The sequence below is a fragment of the Stenella coeruleoalba genome (genome assembly GCF_951394435.1).
Source record: "Stenella coeruleoalba genome assembly, chromosome: 11".
Taxonomy (NCBI): Eukaryota; Metazoa; Chordata; class Mammalia; order Artiodactyla; family Delphinidae; genus Stenella; species Stenella coeruleoalba.
In genome coordinates, this window is record NC_137157.1 from 89,322,618 (window position 1) to 89,349,835 (window position 27,218).

At 41.6% G+C, this 27,218-nt stretch overlaps 1 protein-coding gene across 10 annotated transcripts in view; it reads right to left on the reverse strand.

The window, feature by feature from the left end:
• Positions 1 to 27,218, reverse strand: part of DERA (deoxyribose-phosphate aldolase) — a 358,282-nt gene that overhangs the window by 140,747 nt on the left and 190,317 nt on the right. For 8 of the 10 annotated variants that reach the window (XR_013830501.1, XR_013830502.1, XR_013830503.1 and 5 more), the window contains 2 exons: positions 15,564 to 15,639; positions 2,370 to 2,494 (listed from right to left, as the gene is read on the reverse strand). The exons of 1 other annotated variant lie outside the window; for it this stretch is intronic. The gene's annotated coding sequence lies outside the window, so the exon portion shown is untranslated. The remainder of the gene's footprint in view (positions 1 to 2,369; positions 2,495 to 15,563; positions 15,640 to 27,218) is intronic. One more of the 10 variants, XR_013830505.1, reaches the window with a different exon arrangement.

The following is a 27,218-nucleotide window of genomic DNA, read 5'->3' on the forward strand; positions in this document are numbered from 1 at the left end:
TATATATATATATTGTTGGAGGGTGGGCCCTTCCTAAGAAATGTGAGACTGGTGTGATTCACGCATCCTTGCGATAAGCAAGCACCTGTGAACTCTGACAGGTTATAGTTACCGCAGGCAGAGTCAGCCGTCAGTTACTACTATGATTTTTAGGGGTAAAACGCTTCGAGCCTGAGATTTCTTCCTGGGTGGCTTCTAGGAGATAGCTGAAATTCCCCTATTAGACAACTATATGTTTAGGTCAGTGATTCTAAAGAGGGCGGGTACAGGGAGACGTGGAGGAAATGAAGATGCAGGGGAAGATGAGATTCTTCAAGTGGTTTGGAAAACATATCTAATACTTCATTGCTTGGCTATACAATTACTGGAACTAAAGCTCTTGGTTTTGTCTTTCTTGGCTTAGAAAATAAAGGAGAAACGCACTGAAAGAGTCCTGAGTTTTGCCATGTTTAATAACAGTGTGGGTGGACATTGACCTTCTCCATGTTCCTTAGAGTAAATGGAAAGATCTTAGAAATTAGTTTATCGGCTGACTTTCTTCAACTGGATCAGTCTAGCAGGGCTTTATGAAGATGTTGGAAAGTGGCAGAGCAAGACCAGATTTGCTCGTGCCTAGAAGCTTCCTCCAATCTCTCTTTGGTCCCACTGAGTCCCGTGGTGCCTTCCAGGGCCTTGGCAAACAGTGGAGCAGGTCATGCTCTGCATACTTCTAGAGACTGTCATTCACATGGACTGCAGTACATGGTGACCCCGAATCCTACTTCTTTCTACTGCCCCTCACCTCCTTTTTCCTCTCCTCCCTGCTTTCTCTGGTAAGATTCCATGATTCATTATTATAATCCCTCCCTGGCTAACAGCCTCCACTTTCTTGCCCTCTCTCCCTTTCCCTTGGGCTCACCTGGTTGTGCCAGTTACTGTTCCTGCCTTTCCGTCCAAACCCACCCTTGGCTGCCCTGCTCTATGATGTGGGAGCTGGGTTCTGCAGACTTCATTTCTTCTTTACCTGCTGCTCCAAGACAGGCCCTGCCAATAGAGGGCCCTGGAGGGAGCCTGAGAGCCTGGAGGAGGAAGAAGGCACTTCTGGTGTCGTGTTTACTTCGTGACACAAGCCGATTGGCTCGTGGACATCCCAGCAGCACCCAGCATAATGGCACCGTTCACTGGTCAGCATCACTCTTCAGCACACAGCTCCTACGGCAGCCATGCTCTCTCCTCAGAGACCTGAACCTCAGTCCTGTGTGGCCCTCCTCCAGGTTTCCAGATTCCTTCTGTGTTCACGTTTCCTTCAGCCTGAGACCTGGAAGCCACTCTCTGCAGTGGCGACCTCTGCGTACCTTAGAGTTATCCTTACCCCTTTAACAGTTAGCCCTGGTTTGCCTAGGTATTGTTTACATTAAATGTTCCCTGTTCCAGTTCCTGATGTGGTTCTTGTCTTCTGACTGTAGCCTGACTGACAGACCCTGCAAAATCCCAGTGCTGGTTAAACCAACTCTGTCTCCTCTGCACCTACAGCCTCAAAGTTGAACAAGGCTGAAGAAAAGCCCTTAGTTCTTCTATCTCACTCTAAACCCATAATCGTGGAGGTCAAGCAACAATTCTACATTTGCTGACTGTATTCACGCCCCTCCTCGCATCTTCTAGAAGACTCTTTCACACCTTCTCATCTCTCCTCAACCCTCCATACCTTTCTCCTGGTCCTTGCTCACAGCTGATGACCCTGCTTCCTGTGTTGTTGATAATGTTGAAGCCATCAGAAAAGAGCGCCCACATTCTTCTACTGTCAATGTCTATTGACTGACTTGCATCAGTACCCATTTACCCTACCTTTTCCTGGTACAGTGAACGAACTGTCTGTGTTCCTATTTAAGACCAAGGTCCACACTTGAACACAGATCTCACCTCCTAGGGCCACTCAACAATTCTCCCTCCCTCTTACAGATCATGACATTTTTTTCTTTCTCTACTAGATTGTTCCTATCAACGTAAAACCTGTTTTAGGATCTCTCATCTTAAAGGACCCCTCTCATGTTCCCACAGTCACCCTCAAGTTACTACTCCATTTCACTATTCCTTTTTATATTCCAATTCTTCTAAAATGTGTCCATGTTTGGTCTTTACTTCCCCTTTTCCCATTCTCTCTTCAGCTCACTCCGATCCAATGAAACAGCCATATCAGGGTCACCAGGGTTTTCCCAATTGCCAATCATTGTCAATTCCAACTTCACTGAAACATCAGCAACATCTGACATGTCTGCCACTTCTTCCCTTTGTTATAATAGCAGATGTTACCCTTGTATCAACCTGCTAGGGCTACCATAACAGAATACCACACACTGGGTGGCTTAAATCACAGAAATACATTTTCTTACGGTTCTATATGCTAGAGGTCCAAGATCAAGGTGGCATCGGGGCTGACTTCTGGTGAGGCCTCTCTTTTCAGTTTGTTGATGGCTGCCTTCTTGCTGTTTCCTCATATAGCCTTTCCCCTGTGCCCCTGTCGGAGGAGAGAGAGAGATCTGGTGTCTTTTCCCCTTCTCACAAGAACACTAGTCCTTAGCACCCCAATATTATGACCTCATTCAATCTTAATTACCTCCTTGAAGGCCTTATCTCCAAACACATTCACACTGGGGGTTAGGGCTTCAGCATATGGATTTGGGGGGATACCACTCAGTCCATAACAACTTTAAAATTATAGTCTGTTTTCCACCTAGTCTTAATATGATTCTTTTTAGGATGGCAGTCAGATTAACTCATTCTTTAACCTGAAACTCTCCAATGGCTTCTCATCTCACTCCATAAAAGCCAAAACCTTACACTGCCCTCCCCGATTGATCCCACCCTACCCCCGCCATCCCCTCTGGCCTCACCTTCTCCCATTATGCCCCTTGCTCCCTCCACTCCAGCTACAAGAAACCCCCTGTTATTCTTCATACACACTCTCACCTCTGTATTTTCTGCTATTCCATAAACTTCATCTCATTTTACCCCAATATCCGCACTGCTGGCTCCTTCACTTCTGTAAACTCTCTTTGGTCAAATACTATTTTATTAAGGAAACTTTCCACTACTGCCCTACAGAAAATAGCAACTCACTACTCTCAGCTCTCCCTCTACCCCTTCCCCATTTTATTTATATTTCTTCAGATATTGTTTCTCTCTTCCCACTAAAATATAGTCTTTATAAGAGAAGAACTTTTGTTTTGTTTACTGTGGTATCCTCAACACCTAAAACAGACCTGACACATAGTGGGTTTGAAATTTAGACACATGAAATGTTGTTTGGATGTAGGCAAATACCCAAGTGGGAATCCTATAAAAGATGGTTTGAGAGATGCAAGGAAGTCAATAGGCAAAGGGAAGTTTATGGCTTGGATGACTGGGTTGATGATGATGATATGATAAACTGAGACAGGGAACACAGTCAGTAGAACAAGACTAGAGATAATGAGTTCAATACTAAATATAATGGGTTTGAGATGCCAGTAAGAATTGAATTATAGTTTGGGTCTAGGAAATGAATCTCATCTGGTGAAAGATGTGAGTAGTATCTACCAACATATGACTGCTTTTGAAGTGGATGATCTCCTTTAGATAAAGTGTATCACACAAAGAAGACCAAGAAAAGGCCTTAAGAAACTTCAACTGTTGACTGATACTGGTACCAGATTAATGGTGTTCCTTGTGTCTGAAAATATCTTTATGGTAGTATCACATTTACCTCAGACCCAACTCTGACTCTGAAACCTGGATAACTCTCCCCAGTAAACAACATCCCAGTAAGCTGATACCAGGCCCTCAACTTTCATGCTTTTTTTTTTAAACAAAAAAGAAAAGTGTATGACAAGAAATGACAGCGTTTCATATGTTCACTTCTTTCGAGATCAGCAGTCTATTTCTTAGAGGTGAAATTTCTATTTTCCAAGGGGCTGGCAAGAAAAGGTGACTGTCTTGCAGTGGCTTCATGAGGCATGGGACACTGGGTCTTTCGACGAAAAGCTTACTGTGCTAATTCCTATTCCAATTAAATCTGTGTCAGTCTTCGGAGAGAGCTGGGCTTTGCGATCTCATCGGTAAGCATGCAGAACCATGTACTGGACTTTGTGGTCTTTTGGCCATGCAGCAGAGGCTTTGGGGGTATCAACGCATCCTCCATTTCCTTTGCTTAACCTCCTTTCTCCACTCTCCTAATACAAAATTCTGCCATAGTTGACACCAGCACCCTACCCCAGCAATGGGTACGTGACTCCGACTGCACGAGAAGAAAATTCCATCCTCCTGGCCACAGTGATTCATTTGGGGGTGAGCTTATGACCTCGGGGCTGATGGGAGTCAGTTCCAGCTTGCATCTGGACTATCTAGTGAATGGAGTTCTATTTCTCCATGAGATGTGAACTTGAAGGATGCTGGGTTGGAGCTCCAAGTTTCCCACTTGCTTCCACACAGAACTGGGAATGAAGCCACTAAAGAAGGCAGAATGAAGAGATGATGGCTGAATTGGTTCTGGTGGCATCATTTTAGCCCCTGGATCGAGGCAATCTGAAGTTAGATCTGGCCTGACACATTGCCCTTCCCAAGCCAATACAGTCTTCTTTTGTTTCTGCTTAAGCCAATTTGAATTAGGTTTTCTGTCATTTGTAAATCAAAGAGTCTAATACAGAGAAGACGGTGGGAGTTCAGACGCCTGTAAGAAGAAAATTCCAGACCACAGTCTGCAAATAATCTGTGGAGAGACAAAACCCCCACATCATTCCCACAGCCAGGTCTGTATCAGGGTTACCCATGAACTCTGAATCTACATTTCAGTTTCTTTAGGGTTAAGTTGATGAAGTAAGTCCATTTCAGGTGCAATTGGCACTTTTGACTCTGTCTCCATCTACTAGAGGCAAGATTTGTTCTGCTCTCGCAAACCCAGGGAGTACAAGATCAGGATTTCCTTAGAGACAGCAAGACAAGTTGAATCAGGTTGCCAGTTCTGTTCTGCTCCTTAGAATAAGTTAGAGCTATAAGCAATGCCACTGCAATTCCAAGACCTAGGTTTACTTAAGTGAACCTAATAAACTTGTCCCCAGGTTTCCTGCTCTCCAGCTTGGGGGTTTGATTAGCATCATAATCAATTTATCAATGATCTGGGCCCAAAGGGATTTTGATCTCAATATTTTTCTCCTTCAGCCTCCTCCCATTCAGGCAGAAAATTAACAAAACGTGTTGATTAAATAAGTTTTAAAAATAAATCTAGGGCTTCCCTGGTGGCGCGGTGGTTGAGAGTCTGCCTGCCAATGCAGGGGATGCGGGTTCGTGCCCCGGTCCGGGAAGATGCCACATGACGCGGAGCGGCTGGGCCCGTGAGCCATGGCCGCTGAGCCTGCGCATCCGGAGCCTGTGCTCCGCAACGGGATAGGCCACAACAGTGAGAGGCTCGCGTACTGGAAAAAAAAAAAATTAAAAAAGAAATCTATTTTCTTTTTACAATGATCAATTAACAGCAGATCAAGTAAAATTTTACTATATCCACATGGCAAACTACTGGAAGAGGTAATTTTTTTTTTTGGTTTATTTGTTTGTTTTTGTTTCTTCCCCCCACCCCCCCAAAGGGAATAGGAGCTGGAGCTGCCTACATAAACCTTGTTCTTTTCATCCTCTGACAAGGATTCCCAAAGGAAGATCCTGGGAGATACTATCTATCCCAGCAGGAAAACAAACAGAATCCCATCCTGCTTTTGAAGTTTTTCACTTTTAAAATATTGCTCTTGTGATGATAAGCCCTTTTGAGATTGACTTTTTTTTTATGGACATTCTGATAGTGTTCAAATCAGAAGCAAAACAAACTCACCTTTGGATTTCATTTTTTGTCAAGTATACTTTACTGAAAACTGAACACCTCATTAGCAAGGAAAAAAGAGATCAACCAAGTAGTCTGGCATTTAGCTCCAAAATTGGGTGTTCCTGGGTAGAGTCTGATGGTCTCCATAACCCAGGCTCCAAACTTTAGTATGCCATTAAACCCGGTCCCAAGCATTGTCTTAATGCACTGGCAGTGTTTTTTCCTCCACTCCTGTTGTCTAGAAAAATGCACATTATAACTCAGCCTGCTGAGAAAATGTTCATTTTATCTCTGAACCCTCATGACCATTTTGAAATTAAGAGACAATGTTTTGAGGGGAAGTGGTAGAGAAGGAAATTCTTGTTGCTGTTGGAATATGAGTGAGATATTCCTAGCCTTCCTCTAGCAACAGGCATTCAGCAGAGTCAAACTAGCATTCTTAGGACTTCCCTGGTGGCGCAGTGGTTGAGAATCTGTCTGCCAATGCAGGGGACACGGGTTCGAGCCCTGGTCTGGGAGGATCCCATATGCCACGGAGCAACTAGGCCTGTGAGCCACAATTACTGAGCCTGCGCGTCTGGAGCCTGTGCTCCGCAACAAGAGAGGTCGCGATAGTGAGAGGCCCGCGCACCGCGATGAAGAGTGGCCCCCGCTTGCCACAACTAGAGAAAGCCCTCGCACAGAAACGAAGACCCAACACAGCAAAAATAAATTAATTAATTAATTAATTTAAAAAAAAACTAGCATTCTTAGACACGCAACAAATAATTGTTGGAGGCCCATAATGGTATCGACATTTGTTAGCCCTCATCCTCTAGGAAGAATATCCAGCCAGTATATTGACAAATATTATTTATCACTATAAAGCCCATCCACGTCAAGCCTGAGAGAAGTTTGCTTTGTCTTATTCCCATATAGCCCAGTTACAATATTTTTATGTAAGTTGTGAATGCCAGTGGCATTGGATCTGAGCAGTCAATTCACAGACGAAAAATTGAACAGCCAAAAAAAAATTAAAACCCATATGAAAAAATGTTCAGTCTCATAACTAATTTAAAACATCCAACTTTAAACATCAATGACATATAACCCAATTTAGTCTTCACAGGGGAAAGCCTAAATCCTTCCTAATGCCTTTGGAATTCTTCAGAATCACTTATAATTCTTTTCACGTCTTATTTCACTTTGGCTGAATGAGTTGCGCACGTGGATGGAGCATCTTGTTATTTCATAATGCTGTCCTTTTTTTGTAAACAATGTGCCACAAACATAGACCATATCCCCTTTCCTTAATTTTCATACAAAGAACAGATTTACCAAAGGCTTATGGTGACAGAAAGGTTAGGAGTCGGATTTCTCCAAGCCCTACTTATTTTAAGGGCTGCCCCGCCTCCTCTGTTTTCTGAATACCTGTCCCGGGACTCAGCCCCGCCCATGCCCCCACCTCTGCCCTGAATCTCCTACCTACATATCAAAACTCAACATCCCTCATTTTTTTCCTGCAGTTTTTCACCCACTACTTGGCTCAGGCATTCTGAGACACTGATATTTTCCCCTGAATAATAAATCTCTCTTCTGTGTCCCACCCTCTGCACAGAAAAACTGAACCGACAAGACTTTGAAAGTTCCTGCCTTGACCTTCTGTCCAGTCCACAAGATTCTCTGAAAAGAATGGAATGGTTGAGATATTTGTTTTCTCATTTTTTTGAATTATGCCACCTCCTTTGAAAAGCAGAAACGGCTGCAATCAGACTGGGCTCTAAGTATACATTTTAAAATCTTTTTTATTAAATAATTAAGCTCTTCACAATAATAATACTCAATGCCAGTGAGGGTACAGTGAGATAGTCACAGTCACACATGACTACCAGGAATGCAGACTGGTAAAAATTTGCTGGAGAGCAACATAAAAAAAGAGCATTAAAATCTTACAGTATTGTTTATAACAAGAAATTTAAAAGTCCGATGATAAGAGAATAATTGAATAAATGATAGTATATTCATACAAAATGCAGCCATTAAAAATTGGGGTTTTTTTGAGGAAATTGTAAGGCATGGGAAATGTGTTATTCCTGTTACTGGACTTAAGTTCTCTAAAAACATGATTAATTGATGATTAATTCATATTTGTAACTCCCAAATTTCAACACAGTGCTTGCCATGTGATATGTGCACAAAAAATATATACATATATTTGGTGAATGGTGAATAAATGAATGAAGGAACGAGTGAATTTTCGCTTGTTGAAATTCCCTTTCTCTTGCTTTATAGTTCTACGTGATCTCTACCCTTTTGGAATATACAATTAAGACGCGAAGACAGGATAAAGACACGTAACAAGAGTGAACAAAAGAAGACCCTTTACAAGGCTTCACTGACTTCCTGTTTCCAGTCCCTCTAGTAAGGAGCTTGGAAGTCACCACTCCATCCTAACAAAAGGTAAAAAGCTACACAACCTGAAAAATCAACAACTCCTCTTGGATCCATTAGAGAGGACAGAGGGCAAACCACTGCCCCCATGACTGGAAAGACAGATAGGTGAATACAGGGACTCATGGATTGCCAGAGCAGAAATACATAAATGGAAACCTCTGTGGGAACCAAATGGCAGGTAGGAAAACGTGAACTATAACTGATGAATTGCTGGAGGGTCAGTGCAGACAACTATGAGAGTTATAATGAAGTACCACATCATGTTCACACTGTGGGGAGACGGAGGTGTGGGGGAAGAAATCTGAAACGTCCTGGCGAAAACTCGTAAACCGATCTCCACTGCTTGAATAAACAGACCCAAGTATATTAGCTACCAACCCTTCAAGAGGTATATAGTATTCATGATCAAAGGTTCGCACTCTGTCCCGGAAATTGCAGTAAACCTCTCCCACCCATACACTTACTCTCTCCAACAGTTTGAGAAGACGAACGTACCTAAGTAATTGATGAAGAATTTGGATTTACACCTGCTAACCGACTCAAACTCTTTTTTGTTCAGCTGTTAGTCTTGACACCAAGTTTCCAACAAAGCACAGGTCTTATAAAATTACCTGGTTAAAGATCTTCCAAATTAATACATTCAGCAAAGAAAAAATTTCAGTAAAGGTGAGATTAAGACAAATGACAGAAATACTGTATATCTATTTACGTACTATAGCCCTTTGGAGGGTCATAAACTATAATGATATCCAATAATCTTTCCCCCGTCCCACCCTGGCCAAACCAAGTTTTGTTCCTTTGGGGGCAATATTATCCCCATTGAGAATGAATGGTCTGCGCTAAATCTGATGGGGAAAAAAGCTATTTAAAGTGCAATGCTCTTAAAATGCAGTGCCAGATGTGTAGAATTATCTTTGCATGTAAGATTCACAGCATATATAAAAGGCAGCACATTATTCTCTTAAGCATTTCATTCAATCAGTTTATTTTTTTTTCCAAAAGGTTCCTATTTCTTTGAAACTTGGAGGTGGGGTGGGGGTAGTGAGAAGTAAAATTTAGAAAGAAAAGAAAACTTTGACAATAGAAAAGCAGCAAATGATTGAATTAGAGATAAAATTCACTATCTGTTTGAGCACTCCTGACATGCCTTTGATAGATTGCTATTGGCAATTCTCTACATAGTGCCTTGCATTTCTCTCTTCGCCCCTCTCTCCCATTCTCTCTCAATCATTCATTCTGCATATAACATACACAGCCACGTATCTATATCACTGAGAAAGGATCAATCATTTTTTTCCCTATGCTGCTGAGACATACAATATTTATCACAGGTTATAGCAAAGAAGAAAAGAAAAATCTAAGAATATTCCCTTCAGCTGTATTTATGTTGTGGAACCAGAGCGTACCAGTCTTCCTCGTTTTGTTTAGTCGTCCGCTCAACCCAGAACAATCTGTAGTGCAACCAGGGTGATAAAGTTAGGTACCCACTGGCCGCTGGAAGGAAAAACAGACCTGCTTATTGGGGATCTTCCTCACCGTATTAAACACGACTCCCATTCGGCAAACTCCCTTCCATTTCTTTAAACCTCTCAATACCTTGTAAATCAAATATTTATCAACTGAGAACCTCTTTTCTAGCTGTCTGATGTTTCAGCTCTGACAAAGTTGGACACTAGCCAGTTGGTGAAGAGACCTGTTAAAGGAAATCAGCCACAAGAAAAAGAAAAACTCTATTTCATTTTTATTTCAAGGAGCAAACTGCCAACGACCTCCCCGTACTTTTTCTTTAAACTTGCGCTCGTAAGAATGCTTGCGTGGAAGGAACAGGCCTGGCTACTCATTTAGTCAACAAATATTTACTGGACAGTCATCAGGTCTTTGCATCCTTGCAATCCATGTTTAAAAGTTGCTGAACGGCTATTAAGGTGACATTGTAACCAACAGGCAACTCACAGGAGTACTGCCTAAGACATAGTGGTTTACAAAGGTGAACAAGGATCAGTTGGACCAACCGTATGGCTACAGGAGGATAGAGGAGCTGTTTATAGAAAGCTTTCTGAAGGAGACAAGCCCTGAACTCTGACTTAAAACAGAAGAAGGAATCCATATGGTGAGTGGGCAGAGAGAGGCTACAAATCTACATGAAGGCACAACTGGCCTATTTCCAGGAAAAGGAATCGCTGCAACAAAGTTACCATGTAGATGGACCACATTTAAAATGTCAGAACCATTTTCAGAACTGTTCTATAAGCAGTTATATAGACTGCAGCCTAAAGTAACACCATCAATAATTACCTACGAAATATCTTCAGTTAAGAAACTTCAGTGTCATGAGTAATATTGCATTCACTGTAGTTACTGGCTTATCGATTATTGGAAAGACACACTCAACACACTGAACACAAACTGGGTTACCCAAGCCCAAAGTGCATCCTGTATTTTGTTCTGAACTCGGATACACAACAGAATGACGAGTGGCAATTTTTAAACATATGCACTCTCAGGACCCACCACTGGAGTGTCTATTCCAATGGATCCAGGGGTATAGCAAGGCATCAGTGGTTTTCAGAAACTCTACAGATGACCCTAAATTGCACTACAATTGCAGGCTATGGTTCAACGTAGTTTCTTATGGCAACAATTTCCAAAATCATTGGCTTCAACTTAGTACTTTAGCATGTCTACACACTGTTTCAAAAGTTGGGTTTTTAGCCTACCCTGCATTTCCCACTTTCAGAATCTACACTCCCTTTTGGCAGAAAAATCATGAACACCGCACTTTCCAGATGCTACAGCTAAGGATTTCTGCATAATCGTATCAGTCCCTTGCACTTAACACTAATGTAAGAACTCCTGCGTGGCGTAAGTATGCCACCATATTTGCAAAAGCCCAATAGCTGTCACATGACCAAGAGTTTATGTAAACAGTATTGCTGGTTTATATCAGGGGTGTGTGTGTGTGTGTGTAACTAAAGAAGAGAAGAGAGAAGATAAAGTTCTGGTCCAGCTCTCGTATCAAGTACCTACACAGCATCAGGCACCTTGCTGGGCACTGGGCACCTTGCAATTCCTGGTGGTATCACCAACCTTGCTTTCATGAATCTTAAGAGTACAGCAGAAAAGGCAGAAAATAAGTAAGTACACAACATATCATGACTCATATAGTAAGTACTGGGAAGAAAATCAAGGAGGTACAGTGACAGGGGAAGGAAGGAAAAAGCCTTCTCAGGAGAGTCAGGGAAGGTCTCTTTAAAGTGGTGACGTTTAACATTTAAGCTTTCAGCTAAGACCTGATGGGTAAGATGGTGTTACAGGTATATGAGAAAACCTGGGCCTGGAAAGAACGTAACCATCCTGGGCCATCTATGAAATGATGAAATCGAACTTCATGGTTTCAAATGATACTTACTGCTCTAAAATTCTATAAAGAACAGACTCAAGTAATTAGTGGGTAAACAGGGAAATGAAAAGCATTAAGCAAAGCATTTTACTCCAATCTGATAGACATGCTATAGTTAGAGACGGAAAAGATCTGTCTGTCTAATTCCAAATCCACCAATTGGCTTAATGACCCAGAAATGAGGTTACTCACCTTTTCATATTAGTATAACCAGGAACCTCTACTCACAAGTCATCTATGTGGCATTTCTTGAAAACACTACTTTAAAAGGGAAAGCTTAATGGACAAAAATATATAAATGAATAATGTAAAACAAAGACAGGAATCAATTATTCTCATTAGTCAAAAGGACAGAACAAGAACTAATGGCTTTTAAGCTGTAGTAGGGAAAACTTGGGTTAAATAGAGCAGAACCTCACAAATTCTCACTTCAATAATTTCCAAACCCTATAATTTCCAGTAAGAAAACTAGTAGTCTTGGCTACATTTCAATAAGCATTTAAGAGCACAAAGGTAGATAAAGAGTTCTCACAAACTAGGTTCTATTACTCTTCAAAATATGCTGCAGGAATATCTGCGAGGTAGAGTCCCACATAATGGTACTAATAAAGTAAAAGGCCTTTGTAAAAAGTAATAAGTTAAATATAAATGTCGCTATGGCTGCCTCCTGTCCTTATAGAACTTTCTCTCTCAGTTGAGCTTTTATTCTCAAGATCAATAAATCTTCGGGGGGTTTCCATATAAAAATGTGAATTAGAAATCAGACATCAAAGTATCTTCTTTCCACCAGGAAGAAGATTTGTTTCATAAAACTTTCTACTATATTTATTTTAAATTGATACATACATCACACAGAAAGATGAAAATGGTCCTCCAATGTCATCTTTTCTATATATTCAGAACACAAAGAAAAGCACTACTTCAAAATAAAACAAAAAACACTTAAGTAAATTATGTTATGTCTGTTTTAGCATTGAAGAGGCCAACCTTTCCTCTTTAGCTTAGAAAGTTAACGGTTAAGCTTGGGCATGGAGTGATCCAACACTGGATCGGTGGTTCTGAATAAAACCTCTACCACGTGCTGAGGAGCTGCAACCTTCCATGGACATATCAGCAATTTGTGATCCAAGAGTGGAATGTGTCTGGGTTAAAACTGAGGATATAAACTGTTGTGTGAAAGGCAATGTCTTATCAGATAAAATGCCTTATACAGAGGACTATAATGAGCTGGAAATAAAAAAAGTAAAAGGCATAGCAAAATGGCCAAGCGGGTAATGCCAAATGAATGCTACTAGTAATATCAGCCAATGTTTACTGGGAAAGTACTATGTTTCAGGTGCTTCTGGAACTCTTTATTACTTCTTTTCATCTTCACAATAACCCTCAGGGGACGTATTGTTATTATTCTTATTTTCAAGACCAGGAAAAAGAGACTTGTTGAGATTAAGTAACTTTCCCAATTTCAACAGTAAGTGGTAGAACTGGTATTTGAACCCAGAAAGTCTCATTCCAACCCCTGTTCTCTGAATGTATACACTGCAATTCAAGCTATAAGCACATAAGACGATTTGGGGGGGGAAGAGTGTTAAACCAATCTATTTGGTTATTCCCAATTCAAAGACATCTTAAATCTCCTATATTAAACCCATGTCAGGAGGACTCAAATCATAGGGTTCCTTCCAAAATGAAAAGGGCATAAGCCTTCTTCCATGATCTGGCAACAAGGTGTATTGTCCTAAGGTAGAAGGCCCATTTGATACATAGTGGAAAAGGCCCACCCCGTTCAGTCCATGGGATTGTGGGAAATTTTTGGAAGACAGGTAGAAAAAGAAAGCAGATATCAGAGTCTTTTATTATTTTCTTCTCCTACCTTACCTTCCTCATGACTTTGTAGAATTAAAGGGGTTAGACGTAAAGAAAGCTGAAAGAGGCTGCTTTACGCATTCTCCTTACCTACGAGAAGCAACAGTAATGTAATCTCAATGGCTCATCATGTTCAGGGAAAAGGAAAGCCAGAAGTCGGCTCCCCTGGCTGCCCCCAGTCCCTGATGATGGAGATGGGATTGAGAAATTGAACTGCAAATTAGAAATTAGTTCAGTCTTAACCAAGCAGAAGAGAATGGGGGATGGGTTACACCAGTATCACACTTCAGCCCTGGTACTATTAGAACAAGAATAGGAAAAGCTGTACTTGAGCACTCAGTTCCAGGAGCAGCTCAGAACAGCCATCCCTCGGCAGAGATCAGCAAGGTACAAAACACAGTGACTCATGGTCAGGTAAGCAATTACCCTCTTTCATGCACCTCAATGCCATGGTAAAGAAAAGATGGTTATGAAGGTTTGAATTGTGTTCCACCCAAAAGATACGTTGATGATATCACTTATATGTGGAATCTAACACAAATCAACATATCAACGAAACAAAAACAGACTCACAGATACGGAGAACAGACTTGTGGTTGCCAAGGGGGAATGGGATGGGGGAGGGATGGATTGGGAATTTGGGATTAGCAGGTGCAAACTATTATATATAGGATGGATAAACAACAAGGTCCTGCTGTATAGCACAGGGAACTATATTCCATATCCTGTGACAAACCATAATGGAAAAGACTATGAAAAAAAAATATATATATATGTATAACTGAGTCACTTTGCTGTATAGAAGAAATTAACACAACATTGTAAATCAACTATACTTCAGTAAAATTTTTAAAAAAAGATATGTTGAAATTCTAACCCCCAGTACTTCAGAGTGTGACTTTATTTGGAAATAAGGTTGTTTCAGGTGTAATTAGTTAAAACAAGGTCATACTGAAGTAGGGTGGTCTCCTAATCCATGACTGATGTCCTTGTAAGCAGATGGCCATATGAATACAGAGATACACAGGGGGACACCACGTGAAGATGAAGGCTGAGACTGGAGTTATGCAGCTGCAAGCCTAGGAATGCCAACGACTGCTAGCGTACTACCACACATTAGGAATGGGCAAGGAAGGAGGCCCCTAAAAGTTTTGGGCAGAGCACGGCCCTTGATTTCGGACTTCTGTCCTCCAGAACTGTGGACAATAAATGTCTGTGCCTTAAGCCACCCAGTTTTTGGTACGTTGCTGTAGCAGGCAACGAGGAAACTAATCTAATGGGCTTGGAGATGGAATTCCAAAAGACTCAGCATTTTATTTGAGCAATCTACAGAGAGGCTGATTTACATAAAGAGACTACTTAAACACTAGACTAAAAAATAGCTGGGGTTTTCTTCCCCCACTATCCAGTGGGTGGGAGCTTGTGAAGAAGGTCAGCTTACTATTGAAAAATGAAGAATTTACATTTTCTTTGCACATCTGACTATAGTGTGAGTATATCTGTGACCTCACATCATGTGATTACTGAAACTGTCAGAATTTTGCTTCCTAGATAAATAAGAAAACATGGTCAGGGCAGTAAATAGTCCTATCTGGTTGAATGGCAGCAAGTGAATGCATGAAAGCAAGGCACATTGTTTTCTCAGTTTTCCCAATTTGCTTATTTAAACAACTTTTTCTGTTTTAATCCCCTTAAGTGTGTTGCCAGAAATTCCAGTATTACGAGGGGTGTTGACACACAGGTTTATGAGAACCTCTGCTCCTTATTCTCTCCCTCAGACACACTGTCGACCAGACTCGCCTATTAAACACACACTGTGGGCTGGGCACTGCAGTTATCATGTCAAAAAGATATAATCTGTCTCCTCAAGAAATAGTCAAGTAAGTCATGGACTATAGGGAAGTGTGTTAATTATGTGGCAGGGTATTATTTGTTTTAATAACTTTCTCAAATTGGAGTAAAATGCTGGAAGGATGAAGAGAGACAGTGAGACCTGTATGGTAAAACTACACAGAGCCACAAGAAATCAGGACGATTTCTTACCTAGCAAGGCATGAGAGCAGCCGTGGCCAGAAGGGGCCATGTGGATGATGGAGTGGATTCTTTTCCTTGGAATTTCCTGAAAAAACACCAAAAACTAGGTGACTTAAAACAGCAGAAAAATATTCTCTCAACAGTTCTGGAGGCCAGAAGTGCAAAATCAATGGGTCAGGGACTTCCCTGGCAGTACAGTGGTTAAGACTTTGCCTTCCAATACAGCAGATGCAGGTTCGATCCCTGGCTAAGATCCCACCTGCCTCGTGGCCAAAAAACAAAAAAACCATAAAACAGAAGCAATATTGTAACAAATTTAATAAAAACTTTAAAAATGGTCCACATTTTAGAAATCTTTTTTTAAGCAATGTTGCAGGTATCTGCTTTCTTTATATATATATATATATATATATATATATATATATATATATATATAAATTTATTTATTTTACTTATTTATTGTTGGCTGCATTGGGTCTTCGTTTCTGCATGCAGGCTTTCTCTAGTTGCGGCGAGCGGGGGCTACTCTTAGTTGCAGTGCATGGGCTTCCCATTGTGGTGGCTTCTCTTGTTGCGGAGCATGGGTTCTAGGCATGCAGGCTTCAGTAGTTGTGGCACACGGGCTCAGTAGTTGTGGCTCGTGGGCTCTAGAGTGCAGGCTCAGTAGCTGTGGTGCATGGGCTTAGTTGCTCCGTGGCATGTGGGATCTTCCCAGACCAGGGCTCGAACCCATGTCCCCTGCATTGGCAGGTGGATTCTTAACCACTGTGCCACCAGGGAAGCCAAAAAATCTTTAAAAAAAAAAAAATCAATGGGTCAGCAGGGCTGTGCTTCCTCTGAAGGCTCTAGGGAAGGGTCTGCTCCGTGTTCTCAGCTTGCTGTGGTGCTGGCATTCCTTAGCATCCATTGGCTTGTAGACACATCACTCCAATCTCTGCCTCCATCTTCACTTGGCCTTCTTCCTATGTCTCTTCTGTTTCTTCAAATCTCTCTCTCCTTATAAGGACATCAGTCATTGGACTTAGGGCCCATCTTAATCCAGTATGACCTCATATTAACTTGATTACATCTGCAAAAATCCAATTTCCAAATAAGGTGGCATTCACAAGTACTAGGGATTAGAACTTTAACATATCTCTTGGGGGACAGAAATCAATCCACACATGGGGTGATGGATATTTAGAAGATGCTGGCTTTTTTTTTTTTTTCCTTATAAACAAAAGACATTTAATTCTTAAAGTTCTGGAGTCTGGGAGTCCACAATCAAGGTGCCAGCAGACTTGGTTTCTGGTGGAGGCAAGCTTTCTGGCTTGTAGATGGCTGTCTTCTTGCTGTGTCCTCACACGGCAGAGGGAGAAGGTACTCTTTTGCTCTTCTTATAAGGGCACTAATCCCATCATGGGGGCCCCACCTTCATGACCTCATCTAACCCTAATTACCTCCCAAAGGCCCCATCCCTAAATCCCATCACACTGGGGGTTAGGGCTTCAACACATGAATCTGAGGGAAGACATATTCAGTCCATAACAAAGATCACATGTTCTGCCTCTCCAGACCCTCCCCTCTGTCCAAGCTTGAGCACAATGCAAGGGTCCTAAACCTCAGTCTCTATTCTAGAAAAAGAAGGTTAAATCTCCAATGGACTGACATTAAGTATCAATCACCTTGGGAGAAAACAGGGTCTTAATATATAAATTGAGCTGTAGCCTCCTTATACATTTTGCTTTCCTAGGTAGTGGACTGAAATTCAGACACATGACAATACATTTGAGGAGATGTACAAAATATTTTTGAAGCACAAAGAAGAGCAGAGAAACCAGACTGAGGGGCTAGGAAGTGTTTCTCAGAAGCAGTGGCCTTAAGCTAAGCCCCTCAGGAAGAATAAAAATTAAACGCACAGCAATAAGAGATAAGAAAAATGCAAAGGCCTTCCTGGCAGAGAACCACGTGAGCTTAGGCACAGAGTCAAGTAAGAGTATTCAGGGCACTGGAATTCTTGCAGTATGACTTGATGTAAGAGTTGTATGAGGAAGAGAAGGAGATGGGGCTAGAGAGGTGGGCTGCGGCCAGATCGCAGATGTCAGAAGGATGACTCCAGCAGGTACGTGAAAGAGAGTGTGAGAAAGGCACCACTGGAGATGGAGACCAGTTAGATTACTGCAATAAATCTCCCTAAAACAATGGAGACCTGAAGGAAGACGGTCATGGAGGGATGGAAAGGAAATATATCTAATCATAAGGAGAAAGTTAATACAACCCCCGGTTTTCTCAGCTGGATGACCAAGAGCAGCAGCGTTCAGCATTTTGACTGTGATCCATGTTAGGAAGCATTTTACATTGAGACACTGTGTACACACATCCACACACCACACATGCATTCACACTTATGAATAACTGAGACTAAAGTTTCACAAAACAACACTGAGCCTTACTATATGTAATGCACTCTGATATTTTCAATTCTGTTTCTGTTGTTAAATGCTGGTCACAGATGAATAAAGAAGATGTGATATGTGTGTGTGTGTGTGTGTGTGTGTGTGTGTGTGTGTGTACACACACACACATGCAATGGAATATTACTCAGCCATAAAAAGAATGAAATAATGCCATTTGCAGCAACATGGATGGACCTAGAGATTATCATACTAAGTGAAGTAAGTCAGACAGAGAAGGACAAATATCATATGATATCACTCATATGTGGAATCTAAAAAAAAATGATACAGATGAACTTATTTACAAAACAGAAATAGAGTCACAGACATTGAAAACAAGCTTATGGTTACCAAAGGGGAAAAGAGGAGAGGGGATAAATTGGAAATTTGGGATTAGCAGATACACACTATTATATATAAAATAAACAACAAGGACCTACTATATAGCACAGAGAACTATATTCAATATCTTGTAACAACCTATAATGGAGAAGAATCTGACAAAGAATATATATATACATATATATATATATATAACTGAATCACTTTGTTGTATACCTGGATCACTGTAAATCAGCTATACTTCAATTTTAAAAAAACACACGTTTTACTGTTCCTACAGTATAAAAATAAATGAATAAAGAAATACTGGTCACAACCCATTAAATTAATTTCACAACACATTAATGTGTCACAATTTAGAATGTGTTTAGGAAATCACTTACTGAGGGGATGATAACACTGTCACAACAAAAGTAAACACAGGAGGAGAAGTTGCAGCAAAGGAGGGAAGATGAAGAATCAAGTTTTAGATACTTTGCTTTTGATGCGCTGGGACTAAAGCTTCTCTGGGCAGCTTTGGTTCCGACCATAGTCATCCCTCAGTTTCCACGGGGGTTGGTTCCAGGACCCCTGGGGAATACCAAAATCCAAGGATGCTCAAGGCCCTTGTATAAAATGGTGTAGTATTTGCACATAACCTGTGCACATCCTCCAGTAAACTTCAAATAATCTCTAGCTTACTTATAATACCTAATACAATATAAATGCTATGTAAATTGTTGCCAGCTTGCAGCGAATTCAAGTTTTGCTTTGGGGAATTTTCTGGAATTTTTCTTTCAAATATTTTGGATCTGTGGCTGGATGAACCTATGGATATGGAACCTAAGGATCCAGAGGGCCAACTGTATACAGTTGCCTGAAGATCTGAACTTTGGCTCTAGAGATGACCTTCTAGGGAGGCCTATCTGAGGAGAAATCTGCTGAGTCCACAAGAGGCATCCCCACGGCTCTCACCTCCAGGACCAGGTCCTGCTTTGCTGTGTGCCCCTGTTGCCCTGCAAAAAGAAGAAATCATTTTCCCTGATCCTGTATATGTTTAAGTAAACGTTGGACAAAGATCAAAGTCAATAGGTGTCTGGAAAAAAAAATTGAAAATTGGGGCTTCCCTGGTGGCGCAGTGGTTGAGAGTCCGCCTGCTGATGCAGGGGACGCGGGTTCGTGCCCCGGTCCGGGAAGATCCCACATGGCGCAGAGCGGCTGGGCCCGTGAGCCATGGCCGCTGAGCCTGAGCGTCCGCAGCCTGTGCTCCGCAACGGGAGAGGCCACAACAGTGAGAGGCCCGCGTACTGCAAAAAAAAAAAAGAAGTAAAAAATTGAAAATTAATAAATGAACCCAAGGAAGGAAAGGCACCCCAGATTTTGAATTTCTGAAATTTCAAATGCATGTTGTTGACAGAGATGAACATCGGAGACAGAATTTTAAACCTCACAGCAATGCTTTTACTAGGTAGACGATGCACACGACCAAAGAATCAAGTACATAATCAGTTATCTCTGGAGTATATTTCTGTTCAATTTATTAGTTAGTTTTATAAAACTCTGATAAACATAAAGGGGTACTCACTGAATATTCTGCAGCTTGAACTCTGCATACACACTGTCGACAAAAAAAAAAAAAAGCACAACGTGAGAGTTGCGAGTTAAGTTTTATTTGGGGCAAAATGAGGACTGCAGCCCAGGAGACAGCATTTCAGATAGCTCCAAGAAACTGCTCCAAAGAGGTGGGGGGAAGGTCAGTATATATGTGATTTTGGTGAAGGGGGAGTACATGCCGTCGAGCACATATTTTTTTTGCAGAAGGTTTCTGTTAGTCACAAGTAACAGTCATCACCATGAAGGATTTTAGTGTTTTTCTAGATATGAGAAAAAACAAGAATTGGGCTCATAAAATTGGCACCTGAAAATATCTCTCTGAAGACCTGCTGTGCCAGCTTCTCCCAGAGCACAGAGTGCCTCATTTCAGCTCTCCACCCTGAAGTCCTTTCAGGGGGTGTTGAAAATCAGCAGCTGCAGCAGCACATAACTAAATCCTTGTAGAGGTAGCTGGCGAGTGCCAATGGCAAGGGCCAATCTGTAGTTGACAACACGCACATACACATACAGACACATATGCTTCTCTTTTTCCCTCCTTTTAAGCATATTTTTCTCTCCCTCTCTCACTCTCCCATACTCTGGTCCCCTGACCCTCTCACACACATCTCTCTCCCCAACCTTGAACTCTGACAGATTCCCTGTTTCACTACCAGCCACCACGAACTGGACCACCCCTCTCAGAGTATAAGTTATGAAGAGGGCTAAAATGTCATCACCATGACTTAGACAAGCAGAAGTTTTCCATTTCTATTTCAGTTGGGTATCGTGTGTTTAGTGGTAGTTTTCTTGTACTGGTTTTCTTTTGCCATCGACACCACAAGAAGTTGGCGTTCCCTCCATAGTCCTACCCTAGATTCCATTTCTTAACTTTATGCATCACTGGTTCCAGAAAATCTCATTTACTTTCATGGCGTCAACTACCATCTAGGCCTAGTAAGCCAAGTCTCTCTCCTCATTCCTCTTTTCTGAGTTCCAGAACTATTCTAAACCCATCTAATTAGGTATCTCCATGTGGAGCTGTACAATTTTGATGGGTCCAAACAGAATTCATTTTTCATCCCCTCTCCCAAGTCACCCCTTCCTAAACCCATGCCAGCTCTCGCATTCTTGATATTAGTTCACTGGAGGAGAGAGGTCTTTTAAAGTAAAGGACTGATGGAAAGTCAAAATAACCCTGGTCCCAGAATTCTATTGCTTTAACAGAAGCTCTTCATCCTCATACAAGAAGGGGAGATTTGGGACTTTTTAACCAGAGAGTCGGTCTTATTAAACACTTTCAATAGCAGACTGTGTGGATCACCATGCAAAAGCACCCCACCATGCTGATTGAAAAAAAATCCTTTGGACTGCCAAATTCGGCTTGATCCCTCTCTTTCTTTCTCTTATGTTTCTGCTTGGTCTATGAATTTCAGCAGGCCAGTAGAGTCAAGTGAGAGCCTGCCTAAAATGTGAAAACAAAAAATAAAGTTTCACTGAGGACTTCAAACCCCTTTAGCCCAAAGTTAGGACTCTTTAAAAAAAAAAAAAAAATCCCGTCTGTTATCCCACTCTGTTCATCTAAAAAGCAGGTGCTCATTGGTAAGCATCTGTGTTCTCCACCAAACACCTTCTAGGCGGGCACACAAGGAGAGCTTGGGTTTGAATGTCACAGCCTGGTTTGATAAGACACATCTAGCCTGTTAATTGGTCTCTAGGCTTTATTCATCTATCTCTCATCACTAAACTTGCTGCTCCTGAAGAGGAGACACAGAAAATTCTCAAGAGCTGGGGAGTAGCTTTATCAGGACTTGTAGCATTCTGTCAGTGTCTATGGTACTCAGCTGAAGAGGACCAAACTCTGGTTGAAGAGAATAGCATGGCAGGGAGAAGTTCTTTTTCCCCATCTGTTATGAACTGAATGTTTGTGACCCGCTGCCAAATTCATATGTTAAAATCCTAACCCTCAATGTGACAGTATTAGGAGGTGGGGCCTTTGGGAAGTGATCTTATAGAAGAGACTCCAGAGGGCTTTCTTAGCCCTTACCCTCATTTGAGGACATAGGAAAACAACGGTCATTTCTGACCCAGGAAGTAGGCTCTCATCAGATACCAAATAGATAGCAAATCTGCCTATGCCTCCATCTTGAACTTCCCAGCCACCAGAACTGAGAGGAATAAACGTTGTTTTAGCCACCCAGTCTGTGGTATCTTTGTTATACCGGCCCAAACTGACTAAGACACTGCCTAAAGATACCACTTGGCTCAGAGACATAGAAAGTAAATTTTTAAGTTATTACTACTTCATCTGAAAATAATAAATGAATTTCAAATGTCCAGTAGTCACTGGAGTAGGCAAAGAAAGTACCAGACTATATGGTTTAACTTTCTAAACTATAAAATGTCTGATGCAGTGTTTGACACAGAGCAGATACTCAGTAAATGTTCTGGTCCCTTCTATCCCCCCCTTCCTTCTCTGTTCCCTCCTTTTCCTTCCCTTTCCATCTGTTTCTATTACTACCTTGCTGTACATGACTAAAAGGCAGAAAATAGGCCGAAGCCAAATTACTTTAGCTCAGTAAGATGAGAAGTCCTATTCAAGACATGAATACTTAGAAGACTTCAAACTCTTCTAAAGAAGTGTTGGAAGGCTAAGGGGAGGAACATAGTTTCTTGGCCAGGCAGCCTTTTACGCATCCTGCAGGAGAAACTATTTCTGTATCTCATGTAGACGCCACTCCCCAAATCTGAAGACCCTAAAATCTCTGTTTTTCCTTCAGCAGCTGGAATGGCCTTACATCAGGTGAGAAGAATGACTAAATGCCAAACAAAGCCTGAGCAAAGGGCTTCCCTGGTGGCGCAGCGGTTGAGAGTCCGCCTGCCGATGCAGGGCACACAGGTTCGTGCCCCGGTCCGGGAAGATCCCACATGCCGTGGAGCGGCTGGGCCCGTGAGCCACGGCCACTGAGCCAGCGCGTCCCGAGCCTGTGCTCCGCAACGGGAGAGGCCACAACAGTGAGAGGCCCGTGTACCGCAAAAAAAAAAAAAAAGCCTGAGCAAAATACGAAGTGGGAAAAACTTATATTTCGCATTTTTACCTCTCCTCTTACAATGCCCCTTAGCACTCCACCTGCCTAATCCTGGGAGTCTATCCTGCACCCTTTGCTTTCCATAAAATAAGAACTATCCTTTCTTCGTTATTCTTTAAGACCACTGATGTCTGTCACAATACTACTGCCTTACATCAATATAAAGCTTTGGTGTTTGACCAGGGTTATAACTGATAATTACCACTCTTGGGCTTCACAACTCTGCAAAACAAGGAAAGCGATTGCCCCCATTTTGCAAATAGATAAAGTGAAGCTCAGGGCTTCTTCAAGGTCATATGGCCATGAAGTAAAAAATAACGTAAGGGAGCCTTCCTATCTGCCTCCACTGAGACGACAGCACTAAAGGAGCTTTGTTTGGAAGGGTCTCTATTGCACCATAAAGAATGGAACATGATTCCAACATGAAAGTTCTACTCTCTTGACTGTCATCTTTTCTACGACTTTCTGATTGACCTTCTCAGTTTATCTCTACAGCATTAATACAGTGAATTTTTAAAAATTGCTCCAAAAAATAAACTACCCTAAGAATTATGTTGGGTACTTGGGTTTGTTTCACTGAAACGTCTTCTCAAGTTTCTTATGATGCTCACGCGTAGACTCTACTACCTGAAGAAGTTTACAGGAGAGATCAAATGAATCCAGTGGCTATTCAAATGAAATGAAGGAACTTACCTGTACCCTACCCCTCTTCTATCTCAACAACCTAGATTTGGTAGTTGGTGTCGAACAAACTCATAAACACTGATGTATAAAGGTCTTTAACATACTCGACTTTAAATTACTCAAATAAGGACTAGAAATTACTAGAAAGCAGGTCGTTCCATTTACAACTTCGGAGCTAAGGGAACATGTGTAATCTCTATCCATATATAAATTAGTATTTCCCACGCAGCTCCTGTGTGATAGCTGTCACAGGGCTGTCCCACGCTGTCACTCCAGAGCCTGTGGATTTAAAAAATGGAAGGAAAGATGGGAAGAAGGAGGAGAAAGGAAGAGAGGGAGGGAGGGAAGAAGGAAGGAAGGAAGGGAGGAAGGGAGGGAAGAAGGAAGGAAGGAAGGGAGGAAGGGAGGGAGGGAGGGAGGGAGGAAGGAAGAAAGGAAGGAAAGGGAAAAAGAAAGAAATCTTTAGTCTTTATCTAAATACTCAGTATTGAATAAGTCATTTTGAGAACTCGATAGCAGAGTCAAATCGCCTTTTTGAGTCTCGAAGTAAATTATCAGCCTGGTACAGACCTAGGCTAAGACAGATATAGCATTTAACTTCACGGGTGGCTATAATTTCTGGATCTGCGAAAGAGTGATTCCTACTTAGTATATTCCAAAAAGGACATGAAGTTTCTTAAAGGCCCTGTATAAATCAATTCACAATCATACTCAGATAGTTTGACTGTGACTCCAAAATGTCTGAGTTTCATTTTCTCCCTGTTAAAGATGAAACCACTGACATCCATTTTTTATGGACATTTCCAGCTAAAGACTTTTTTTGGTGAGTTAAAATTTGAAGAGCATGAAAGAGAAATTATTCTGATTTATGATGACTTCCAATCAGGACCAATTAAGAGAAAATGAACCAGGGAAATTGGAGTGGGGAAGGGAAATAAGATCCTGGAAAGTGAAAGTATTTAAACCTAAGTTTTCTTGCCTTTGCTATCCCCTGGGTAGAATTAAGCAAAGGCAGCCTCAGGATCAGGGTCCTTGTGCCCCCAGGCCTCACCCACATTCGGCTGTTTCACCTCTAATCTTGCTCTAGGCACAAACAGCTTCACCCGGGATTCAGTTACACCTGTGCTACCCTTTACCCAGGAGTCTATCAGACATACAGAAATGCTTGTCCTTTACTACAACATTCAAGTATTAATGTAAGCGAATTCTTCTAATAGTACCTCGTGCTCCAACTTATTTCTGACTTGGTTCCCACCTAAACACCTTCTGGCTTCAAGCTGAAAATCCAAGCCCTCAAAGTTTACCCATTTTTTAAAAGTATTTATGTCAGTACTCAGATCTGAGCACAAGGGGCCACAGTACTGGGTCAGGGCTTTAGAGGGTCCCCATAGCACACTGCGTTCATACACAAGAATGCACACACCCACACATACATACACAAACACACGCACATTTATTAAGGACTGCATGGGTGCTTCTGTCTCTTGGGATATGGCGCTGGCATGGGACAATTTGTATTTTAATCATCCACCCTCGTGACCACCGCTGTTAAGACCCCAGAGGAACACTCTTCATCTCCTGCCCACAACTTCTGCACAAAAGGTGACTTCACTCAATTACTGTGAAAGTTTGTGGGTTGTGCCACTGCTGATGAATGGACACTGCTTTAGAGCACGGAGGAGATTCCAGTGGCCAAAGTACTTAAGAGATGAGGCAAATTAATTAGCCTGTCAAATCTTTCCTCTGAGGGAATGTGAATGCGACAGATTATTGAATAACGAAGTATCGTTTCCCAGTAATGCTGTTTTGGGGTGTTTTTTTTTTGTTTTTTGGGGTTTTTTTGCTTTTGTGTTCCAATTCATGGTTCCAGAGGTATTCACAAATTAGTACAATATGTGCAACCACTGCACCTGGTAGCTGAGAAACATTCTATAACCTTAAATGTTCACGTTACTCTTACATTTGTGTGTATATAATTTGGATATATAAATACAAATATATACATACACACACACACACACACACACACACACTCAGATTTCTCAACCTTGGAACTGTTTATCTGGGGTAGGATAATTCTTTCCTTTTGTTGCTGTGGTTCCTCCTGTTGTAGAGGGCTGGTGCTTTTCTGTGCGTTGTAACCTACTTAGCAGCATCTCAGGCTTCTCTCCACTAGATGCTAATAGTTTCTCTCCCCAGAAACACTTGTGAGAACCAAAAATATCTCCAGAAATTGCCAGATCTCCCCACATGAGAAGCACTAGGCTTGACATTACCTGTGAAACATGACATGGTTTCACTACATTGGTAACCTGATGGGTATTGAACTCTAGAATTGTGCATTGTTCTATCTTTATAAAAACATTTAATACGATTGAATTAAATGTTTTAAAATTTAAGTTAAAATGTCAGCTCTCTTAAATTACATTTAAAATTTTGATATTTATTCACTATATTCTGTATTTTACTTTTTTTTTTTTTTTTTTTGCAGTACGCGGGCCTCTCACTGTTGTGGCCTCTCCTGTTGCAGAGCACAGGCTCTGGACGCACAGGCTCAGCAGCCATGGCTCACGGGCCCAGCCACTCCGCGGCATGTGGGATCTTCCCGGACCGGGGCACGAACCCGTGTCCCCTGCATCGGCAGGCGGACTCTCAACCACTGCGCCACCAGGGAAGCCTTGTATTTTACTTTTTAATAGACTACCTTGAATGTTTAACAGACTAGTTTGGATATTTTAGGAGAATATAAAGCCTATATGAAAAGAAATTTTAATTTTTGGTTTTACATTCACCTTAGCTTACATCTTTTGATAAAAAAATATACTGGGCTTAGATCTTGTAGGGTTTGTAGAGATGCCACAAACGTGACTGCCTAGTGACCTAAACAAAGAGAAAAGCATTATTTGTTTCAAAATCACAAAATGCCTATCAGAAAATAAAAACTACTAGTTGCTCAGGAAAAATGTACCTTTTCTAGAAACCGGAACCTGAGAAGAATCCATTCTCAATTTTTGGAGCTGAAACTCATCTGTTGTGTATAGACTGCAATTAGCATTTGTAGCCAGAGGTTTTCTACACGAAACATTAACTAAGAAGTTCTTTCACATTATGGTTTCCCTTCGTAGGATGCACTGGAGCCAACGGTGCAGCTGTTCTCACCCCTGCTTACTGTCACCACTACTCAAATTTCCCAGCTGGTTTCAGGGAGAGGGGATGATGAGGGGCAGCTGGACCAGTACTAATGCAATCTTTAATTGGCAAAAATGCACCTCGACTGACACCATTGCAGTCACCAGGTGACTGCAATGGCAGTACAAGTACCATCCCCACCCCTTCTCCATCTTCCCCGGGTTCCGAGCACAGAAAATGACCTCTAGGTCAGCTTCTGGATGTTAACTGGCATCTTATCACCGAACAAATGATGTTACAGCTGAAAATTACAGAGGGAGGCATCACGGTTTACATATTTCAACTCACACGTTTTTGCTCAATAAAATTAAATGCTTCTGTTATCTCTACAGCAAATGTCACAAAATAGCAAACTC